At 47.2% G+C, this 10,000-nt stretch overlaps 1 protein-coding gene across 1 annotated transcript in view; it reads right to left on the minus strand.

The window, feature by feature from the left end:
* LOC125031036 (protein kinase C, brain isozyme-like) overlaps nt 1-10,000 on the minus strand; it is a 336,397-nt gene that overhangs the window by 48,865 nt on the left and 277,532 nt on the right. The gene's annotated exons all lie outside the window — the stretch shown is intronic.

Here is a 10,000-nt window from a genome sequence, read left to right on the forward strand (position 1 = left end):
GGGGAACACAGCCTGGTTAAACACATCTTCCTGAGAGGTTCGGGACCATAGTGTCCTTGGGAAGTGTGGGACCATAGCGTCCTTGGGGAACAAAGCCCGTCCCGTAGGCGAGGCTGAAGAAGGCGATGAAGTCTAGATAGATGAAGAAATATGACTCGATCTTGGGACTTGGGTGACAGCAGTGTCGTTTGACCTGAGGCGACGTCAATGGCCAAGGGTGGTAATGTTTTTAAGAGGCCAGATAGGCGTCGCAAGACCTTCCTCGAGGCTAAGATCTTGGGAGCAAGGATCTTCTTGCGACCCGAAGGAATATGAGTCTTTGTATGTGTGATATTTTTTTAGTCTTGTTCTCTTGATTTCCTTTTCATTCTCCTTTTATCCTCCCTTTACCTTTCCTAGTTCTTCCCTCTGTTCCTCTTCTTCCTTTCTCTCCTTTTCTTCCATCCCTTCTCCGTTCTTCTTTTTTTTCACTTTTCCTCTACGTTTCTATTTTTCCTTTCTCTCTCCATTCATTTTCTTTCCTTCTCTCTCTCCATTCCTCTTCCTTTCCCTATACGTTCTACTTTATCCTTTCCATTCCATGTCCTCCTTCCTTTCTCCCTACGTTCCCCTTCTTCATTTCCTTCTGTTCCTCCTTGTCCTTTCTTTATAAGTTCCTCTTCCCTTTTCTCGATACGTATCTTCCTCTTCGTTTCTCTCTATGTTCCTGCTTTGCCTTTCTTTCCACGTTCCTCCTCTTATTTTCGTTCTACATTCCTCCTCTTCCTTTCCCTCAACGTACCTCCTCTTCCTCACCTTCTTTCTTCCTCTTCTTCCTCCCACTTCCTCCTTTCTCTCTCTGCCAGAAATTAATTCCTTTTTCCATCGCCCCCCCCCCCCCCCGCCAGTCCCTGATGCAAGACGCGCATCTCATCCCGGCTTGTTACTTCACAAAATTTCCATTTCTCTTCGTTTGTCTTCTGTTTATTCTCTTTATCAGTCTACTCTTACTCTTCCTACATTTATGATTATATGTAGCGTTAATTACGGACTTCGTAGTAAAAGTAATATTATCTTCTTTATCCCCGTCACTTCTTTCGCTCCATCTGTATTTAATCTCCGCTCTCTCTCGTAATTCCTTTTTTCTCTTATTTTTTTCTTATTTTCTTATCTTTCTCTTCCCAAAGCGATCAAACTCGACCAAAAGATGTTTTCCTTCACGTTCACTTCTCGTATATTCTCATCGTCTTCCTATAAACCGCGTTTTATCTTCCTCAAGATTCCCTGCTATCTATATACTTCAAAGATCCTTACCACCTTTTTTGGGGATTTCTTCTCCTTTCTCCTCTTCCTCTTCTCCCTCTTTTCGTTCTATCTTCTATTCCTCTTTTCTCCATTCCTATCCTACTCTACACTGCACTTCCTCCTCTTATCCTTCTTCCCCCTCCTCCAACTCCTCTCTTCCTCCACCATCTTCTCTTCCACTTAATGTTACTATTTTTTTCTCCTTCTCCTACTCATATTCATGCTCCTACTTCTCAATCACCACCTACTTCTTCTTCTCCTCCTCCACCACTATCTCCACCTCCACCTCCATCTCCACCTCATCCAACCTCCCTCCACCTCAGCCAACTTCCCTCCTCCTCTCACCCCCTCCTTCCACCTCCTCTTCCTCTTTTTCCCCACTGCATACTCCTCCTCCTCCTCCTCCTCCTCGTCCTCCTCCTCCTTTTCCTCCTCCTCCTCCTCCTCCTCCTCCTCCTCCACCCTTGCCCTCTCTTGCAGATAATAAGAGTATTCACCCAACGGCCTTTTCAAGGTTTAAAGAAAACCGTGAAAGGAGGTTGATTGAGGAAGAAGCACTGAATGGAAGACCGATGAGCTCATGGACGCATCTTGGGGAAGGAGGAGGAGGAGGAGGAGGAGGAGGAGGAGGAGGAGGAGGAAGAGGAGGAAGAGGAGGAGCGGGTGTGGAGGAGGAAGAGGAGGAAGAGGGGGAAGAGGAGGAGGAGGAAGAGGAGGAGGAGGAGGAAGAAGAAGAGGAGGAGAGGGTGTGGGGGAGGAAGAGGAGGAAGAGGGGGAAGAGGAGGAGGAGGAGGAGGAAGAAGAAGAGGAGGAGAGGGTGTGGGGGAGGAAGAGGAGGAAGAGGGGGAAGAGGAGGAGGAGGAGGAGGAAGAAGAAGAGGAGGAGAGGGTGTGGGGGAGGAAGAGGAGGAAGAGGAGGAGGAGGTGGAGGAGGAGGAGGATGAGGAGGAGGATGAGGAGGATGAGGAGGAGGAGGAGGAGGAGGAGGAGGAGGAGGAGGAGGAGTAGGAGGTGGAGGAGGAAGAAGAAGAAGAGGAGGAGGAGGAGGAGGAGGAGGAGGAGGAGGAGGAGGAGGAGGAGGAGGAAGAGGAGGAGGAGGAGGAGGAGGAGGAAGAGGAGGAGGAGGAGGAGGAGGAGGAGGAGAAGGAGAAGGGGGAGAGGAGGAGGAGGAGGAGGAGGAGAGGAGGAGGAGGAGTATAAGGAGGAGGAGGAGTAGGAGGAGGAGGAGTAGAAGGAGGAGGAAGAGGAGGAGGAGGAGAAGGAGGAGGAGGAAAAGGAGGAGGAAGAGGAGGAGGAGGAGAAGGAGGAGGAGGAGGAGGAGGAAGAGTAGGAGGAGGAGAAGGAGGAGGAGGAAAAGGAGGAGGAAGAGGAGGAGGAGGAGGAGGAGGAGGAGGAGGAGGAGGAGGAAGAGTAGGAGGAGTAGAAGGAGGAGGAAGAGGAGGAGGAGGAGAAGGAGGAGGAGGAAAAGGAGGAGGAAGAGGAGGAGGAGGAGGAGGAGGAGGAGGAGGAGGAGGAGGAGGAGGAGGAGGAGGAGGAGGAGGAAGAGTAGGAGGAGGAGAAGGAGGAGGAGGAGGAGGAGGAGGAGGAGGAGGCGGAGGAGAAGGAGAAGGAGGAGCACCTCCAGGCGGAGCTTTCTCGGCTCTCTCTCCTCTTTTTCTTTTTCTTCTCACTCTCCTCTTTCCTTAATCTCTTCTTTTTATTCTTTCGCCTCCCCCCTTTTCTCGTTCTCCTCTTTCTCTTCTTCTAATTCATTTCCCTTTTCTAATTTTCTCCTCTCTTTCTTCTTCTTACGTCTTTCATTGTCTTCTTAGTGTCATTCTCTCTTATATTTTGCTCTGCTTTTTCGATTTTTCCCTCCTTAACGAGCCTCCTTTCTGTTTCTCCTTTTCTCTTTTCATCCACTTCCATTTCTACCTCCATCATCCCCTTCTCTCCGTCCTCCGTCCTCCTCCTCCTCTTCTTCCTTCTCTTCCTCCTCCTCCTCCTTCTTCTTCTTTCTTTTCCTTTCCTTCTTTCTTTCTTTCTCTTTCTCCTCCTCCTCCTTCTTCTTTTCCTTTCCTTCTTTCCTTCTCCTCCTCTCCCTCCTCCTCCTTCTTTCTTTTCCTTTCCTTCTTTCTCTCTCTTTCTCCTTCTCTTCCTCTTCCTCCTCCACCTTCTCTCTTACTCCTCTTCCTTCTATCATCCTAATGAACATAATTATCTCTTCCCTTGACTCCTCGACCCCAAGGATAAAGAAACGTCCCTCAGGGTTTTTCTCGCTGAATATATCTAATCGTCCTTTTATCCGAGTCTTGTTCGGGGCTCCTCTACGTAAGCCTTCACTCTAACCCTTTTTTTTTTCTCCCCCCCCCCCCATTTGGGTCTCCTACTTATACCCCTCTCCCCCCCACAACCTTAAAAATAAATAGTAGTAATGATCTAAAAAAAAAATCGGTCACCTACTTACATCCCCCCCAAAAAAAGAAAGATAAAAAAAAGGAAAAGAATAAATACATAAATAAATAAAAACATTCGGCTTCCTACTAACATCCCCCTCAAAAAAAAAAAAAAAGAAAGATAGAATCAGACAAACAAAAGAGAAAGAAAAAAACTTTCGTCCTCCCACTGACATCACCCTCAAACGAGAAAGAAAGAAAGAAAGAAAAAAAACTTTGTCTCCTCCTTACAGCTTGCGTAAGTCCCAGGTTCCCTTCCTTGATTGACTCATTCAACCTGTGGAAACCCGACCCACGTCTGGCACCTGGCACTTGGCACTCGAGGACCAAAGACGAGGAAGGCGACACACGAGCGAGAATTTAACTCGTTAGTGATCACCTAAGTCGAATGGAAATCGGTAAGTCCTTTCATTTTTTTCTTCTTTATTCTCCATTTTTCTTTTTCGTTTTTTTTTTTTTTTCTCGCTTTATTAAAATATTCCCTGTGACGCCATCATCATCGCTCTTCGCATTTCTGAACGAAGGATTTCTACCTTAATTTTTCGTTATCTTTCTACATGCATTTTTTCCGGTGCTTCGCTTCTCCCTCTCCCTCTCCCTCCCTCTCCCTCCCCCTCTATCTCCCTCTCCCTCTCTCTCCCTCTTCCCCTCTCTCTCTCTCCCTCTCTCTTCCCCTCTCTCTCTCTCTCTCTCTCTCTCTCTCTCTCTCTCTCTCTCTCTCTCTCTCTCTCTCTCTCTCTCTCTCTCTCTCTCTCTCTCTCCCTCATCCCCTCTCTCTCTCTCTCCCTCTTCCCGTCTCTCTCCCTCTCCCTCTCCCTCTCTCTCTCTCTCTCTCTCTCTATCTCTCTCTCTCTCTCTCTCTCTCTCTCTCTCTCTCTCTCTCTCTCTCTCTCTCTCTCTCTCTCTCTCTCTCTCTCTCCCTCTCTCTCTCTCTCTCTCTCTCTCTCTCTCTCTCTCTCCCTCTCCCTCTCTCTCCTCTCCCTCTCCCTCTCCCTCTCCCTCTCCCTCTCTCTCCCTCTCCCTCTCCCTTTCTCTCCCTCTCCCTTTCTCTCCCTCTCCCTTTCTCTCCCTCTCCCTCTCTCTCCCTCTTCCTCTCTCTCCCTCTTCCCCTCTCTATCTCTCCCTCTCTCTCTCCCTCTCAAGCGTTCTAATCCATCCACCTATCCACTCACTCACACCCTGGTTGTCTGTTTCCACTTCCCCTCCCCTTCTGCGTGAGGAAATGAGTTGGCTCTGAACTGCGTGGCCTTCGGGGGAACTCGCTCCGGCTGTCGCTCTTTTAGACATTTCCAAAGCAACATTTTCTCCTGAAGAAAGTCATCTCTCTTGCTCTTTCTTATCTCTCCTTTCTTTTTCTTTCTTCTTTTTTTTCACTCTCTATCTCTATCTATCTATTGATTTATCTCTCTTTCTTTCTCTTTCTCCCTCATTACCTCACTACCTCACTACCACTACCTCTCCCTCTCCCTCTCTCTCTGAAGAAGGAAAAAATCCACGTGCCCATTTTCACTCCCATTTGGTGATGCCCTATGATTACCTCTCCTTCGCCCCCTCCCCCCCTCCTTCCCCTTGGATATTTTGCGTGAAGTCTCCCCTGCCATTAACCGCCCACCCCGTTTTCTTCGTAAATATTGCCGCGCTAAGTAATTATTCAGAGAAATGTCTTGTCGTTTACTTATCAGCCCTTGGATATCTGGCTGATGGGGTCTCTGCCTGCCGGAATAATTCTCGTGACATGCCCTTCCCCTGCAATTAAATCCCTTGCTATTTACTCCCGCCGCGTCACCGAGGAATGCGCCCCCTTTGGCATCCACTCTTCTTTTGTCTATTCCATCCTCGTCCCTGTCTTTTTTCTTATCATTTTCCTTATTTCACCCTTTATTTTGTCGTAATCTTGCTCGTGTTTATCACCTCATTCCCGTTTCTACTTCTTAACACCCACTATTTCTGCGATTTTGTTCTGTCTTCGCTTTATCCCATCCTCTCTTGCTCCTCCGGTTTATTCGAATTTCTACACCTTTCCTTCCGACAGCGGGAACGCCCCCCACCCCCACCCCCCACCCACACCTTTTCTTTTGGAACGCCTGAGGACTGATTCGATCTGCATATCTCTCCTCGCGTCTCGTTCTTCCCATCCTCGTTTTACACCCGGATTTTTTATCTCTTCTCTCTCTCTCAATTTCCCCAACACTCTCCCTCTCCCTCTCCCCTACTCTCGCCTGTTCGCTCTTTTCTCTCGCTACTTTTGCCTCCTCTCTCACCGGTTTTCTCTCCCTGTCACCAAAAATTCTCCCTCTGGTTCTATTTTCTCCCTCTCTCACCAGTATCCCCCCGCCCTGGCTTCATGTCACTCCCCCTGCCACCACTTCACTCCCTGTCACCCCCCCCCCCCCCCCCCATCTGCCACCATTTTCTCCCTCCCCTCCTGCCACCAGCTCACTAGCCTATCACCAGTCCCCTATCCCCGGCTACTGGTATTTTCCTTCCTGGCTTTATCTCCCTCCCCTCCCCCCTGCCACCAGCTCACTCCCCTGCCACCTCTTTTCTCCGTCGCCAATTCTCTCCTTTCTCTCTGACGCTAGTTCTCTCCCCTGCCACCTGTTTCCTAACTCAGTTTTCTCTCCTTCCCTGTTCTTCACCCCCCCCCCCCCATTGTCTCTGCTTTCGACGCGGAATCCTCCCTGTAAAATTCATAATCGTCTTTCCAGTGTCTTCATTTGCATCCTAAAGCCACGTTTTAACTGCTTTCGAATACCTTTATATTCCAAATGGAAAGTATACGAGAGAGGCTGATTATCGTAATGATCTATTTATCTAATTAATTTGCTTTGTTTTGGTGACTGTTCCTGTGTCCCCTTATTTTTTATATATTATCCTATCCCTCTTCTGCTCTCTCTCTCTCTCTGCCTTTCTCCTTTTCTCTCTCTCCCTCTCTAAGCACATCCTCAATGCTTCCAACAATAAATATCCCTTCAAGTTTCCATTCTTCTTCCTCCGCTACAACTTCCCTTCGGTAAAAAAAAAAGCAAGAGAAAAGAACAAAAGGAAAAAACGACCTATTTTCCTCAACCTTTAAAGACCCTTTTTGCAAACTTCTGAAGGGTCATTAAGTCCTCTGCAGACCTGATTATACTTTCCCTCTTACTCCTTCCCTAAAAGACTGAGATGCAGGAGGGCGGGCTAACTTCTTATCACGCAGAGACTAGGGACCCCGGGAAAACCCTGAGGGAAATGGGTCTCCCCTTAAAGTGTCAGGAGCGAGGTGGACCCCTAACACACGCAAATAAAAGCTTGGATAATAACAATCGTCATCGTATTATTCAAGCCATTTTTTTATTTTCTTTCGATGACATTTTCTTGCTTTCCTTAGTGTCTATTTCTTCCCGTAGCTTTATTATTTAATCTTTTTGCTCCTTTTTGCTGCCTTTCTTACTTTCCTCCTTACATTTGCTTTTACGTCCTTCATTTCTTTCTTAGTAACTTGTGTCTCACCTGTGTTGACCGACAGGATTTTCTTTTAGCTGCCTCTTGCCAGTGTTGACTGAGGAGTTAGTCTTGTAGCAGTCTCTCTTTTTGTTGACTGAGGGGACGTTTCCAGTCTCTCTCTCTCTCTCTCTCTCTCTCTCTCTCTCTCTCTCTCTCTCTCTCTCTCTCTCTCTCTCTCTCTCTCTCTCTCTCTCTCTCTCTCTCTCTCTCTCTTCCCCTTGCTATCTTCCTCTCCCTCTCGCTACTGTCTTCATCTCTCGTATCTTCCTTTTCTAATCTCCCTGCTTCCGTCTTCCTCATCTCCCCTTCCTCTTCACTTTTCCCTCCCTCTAGTTTTTTTTATCTTCCCAGTATTCTTTCCCCTTTTCTTTCCCATCTCCTTCCCTTCCACTATCGCTCTCTCTCTCTCTCTCTCTCTCTCTCTCTCTCTCTCTCTCTCTCTCTCTCTCTCTCTCTCTCTCTCTCTCTCTCTCTCTCTCTCATGTCCCCACCACTCACGCTCTACTCAAATTCCTCTCTCTCTGGTATTTCCACATGCCTCTCTCCCCCCCCCCCCCCCTCTCTCTCTCTCTCTCTCTCTCTCTCTCTCTCTCTCTCTCTCTCTCTCTCTCTCTCTCTCTCTCTCTCTCTCTCTAGATTTCTTTCCCGCGCGCGCTCTCGGTTGACGCAACGCAGTACCTTCATATCCTCATTGATAATCAATGAGCCAGATATTCCTGTCATCTTCCTTGAAATCTCGAATTCTCTGCCTCTACAGACACCTTCATTCTTTTTCGTTCCTTCGCGACTCCAATCTGGCTTCTCTCGCCTCGCTGACAATGAACTCCCTTCAATCTAAGCTTCTTCTGCCTGATACGAAGCCAATCTCTCCGCTGGCTTCGGCGCCGCGCCTCGCTTCCTCGAGGGTGATCGACGGGCGACGCTCCAGTCTTAGTAAACACGAGGACAAGCGTCGAGATCTTCCTCTTCTTTTTCTACGTTTTGTTTATTCGTCGCTTTTTATTTCTTCCAACGAGTTTTGACAATACTTTTTAAAAATCAACCCTTTTCGACCGCCATACCCGGCCTAAAAATAAAAATAGCAGCTCACGCCCTAGGAGAGTAATCCCGGAAGGGCGGTTCCCCCGAGTCAGCCTTTGTATCCTCCGTCCCTGCCGTCTCCTTGCAAGGCTTAGGAATCTCGTGATGGATAGTATTAATGAGTTAGTGGTGTTGAGCCGCCATCATTTGTCAGAGCTCGCCGTATCCACATGGCTTAAGCCCTGATTGGGAGTGACGGGCGGCTCCTCCTCTCATCCAACCCCCCTCCTCGCCTCACTCCTCACCCCCCCCCAATATGGTGCCTTTGAGGGGGGGGCGTGTCTGTGAGGCTCCGATGCCTCGCTTCGGACGAGGATTCCATTTCCCGTCTTGCCGTTTGATGTTACTGCGGCCAGAGATAAAGGGCCTCCTCTAAGCCTAAATCAAGAATGGGCCCCTGGGCGTTGCAAGAATAAAATTATGGGCGGAGTTTACATGCCTAACGAGACAGAGTAAGCCACGGGTGGGGAGAAAATCAACTATGATTTTTTCCCGTGGTATACTCTGAACGTCTGAATCAAATAACACTACATACAGGTATTAAGCATGCTGATAGTAAGTATTCATTTGATAAAATATAAAAAATAGCCGATTCATTAACAAATAATAATCAACAGTATGCATAAGAATATTTCAAGTTCATACATATACAAATAATTAGGGCGCATCCCTAGTGTCAATAACATTAACCACATATCAACTCTACTAAAATAACAAATTACTCTACCAGGACTTAGGCATCTCTTCCTAGATCAACATCTACCGCTACTACCAGGCGCTCTTGCGTATATGCCAACTCTGCAAATGAAATAACTACTTATGCCTGCTAATGACTCTGATGCCTTTCTTGACCTCTAACTACGTCGGTCCGATGAACTCACTTTTGCATCTCTGGCCCTGCTTTAGCACGCCATGCATCATAGACCCGCAGTGGTCGCAGAAGGTGGGCGTGGTGTATGTCGCGTCCTCCCATTGGTGGTTAAGATGGTCCGCTTGCTGCTTTCGACCAATCACAGCCGCGGTTGTTTTGGAGTTGCCACCAATCGCAATTTCCGATTTTATTTGTTTATGTATTTATTTGTTTAATCACACACAGAAAAAAAAGTGAACCGGTGCCATATTTTGTTATTCAAATATGCGTCCGTTATGAATTTCAGCAATAAATATGATTTGATTTTCAAAGTGGCGCGGCGTCCATCCACGCCCAGAACAGTTCCAGCATTTGAACGCAATTCATAACACGTCCGAATCCGTACGTTCATCAAAAGCAGATGACGATATTAAAACAAATTGAAATAAAAAAAAAGTGAAAGACAAAAGGTTACAACCGACATTTACGTTATCATATTTCAAATAATCATTACCACCATGACCACCACGATTTGAAGACGAGACACGGTTAAAAAAAATGTCAGGAGGAGGCGACATCGGCGAGAGCAAAACAAAAGAACACAGGAAAACCACCGATGACGTAGCAGGTCCACATGTAACAGACATGCAAGAAGGAAAGAAAAAAAGACGAATGTAAGAAATCTGCATGCACGCCGCTCTATGACAAAGGGCTTTTTGTACACACGATGCACAGGACAAAAAACACACAATAAATAAACATTCAGTAATAATAATACACAGGTAGACAAAACACGAAACTTGATCCCGAAAGATAAGACATTCAGTATCTTTAAAATTTTCAAAATATTAATGGCTTTGAACACA

This window comes from Penaeus chinensis, chromosome 12, assembly GCF_019202785.1.
Source record: "Penaeus chinensis breed Huanghai No. 1 chromosome 12, ASM1920278v2, whole genome shotgun sequence".
Lineage (NCBI taxonomy): Eukaryota > Metazoa > Arthropoda > Malacostraca > Decapoda > Penaeidae > Penaeus > Penaeus chinensis.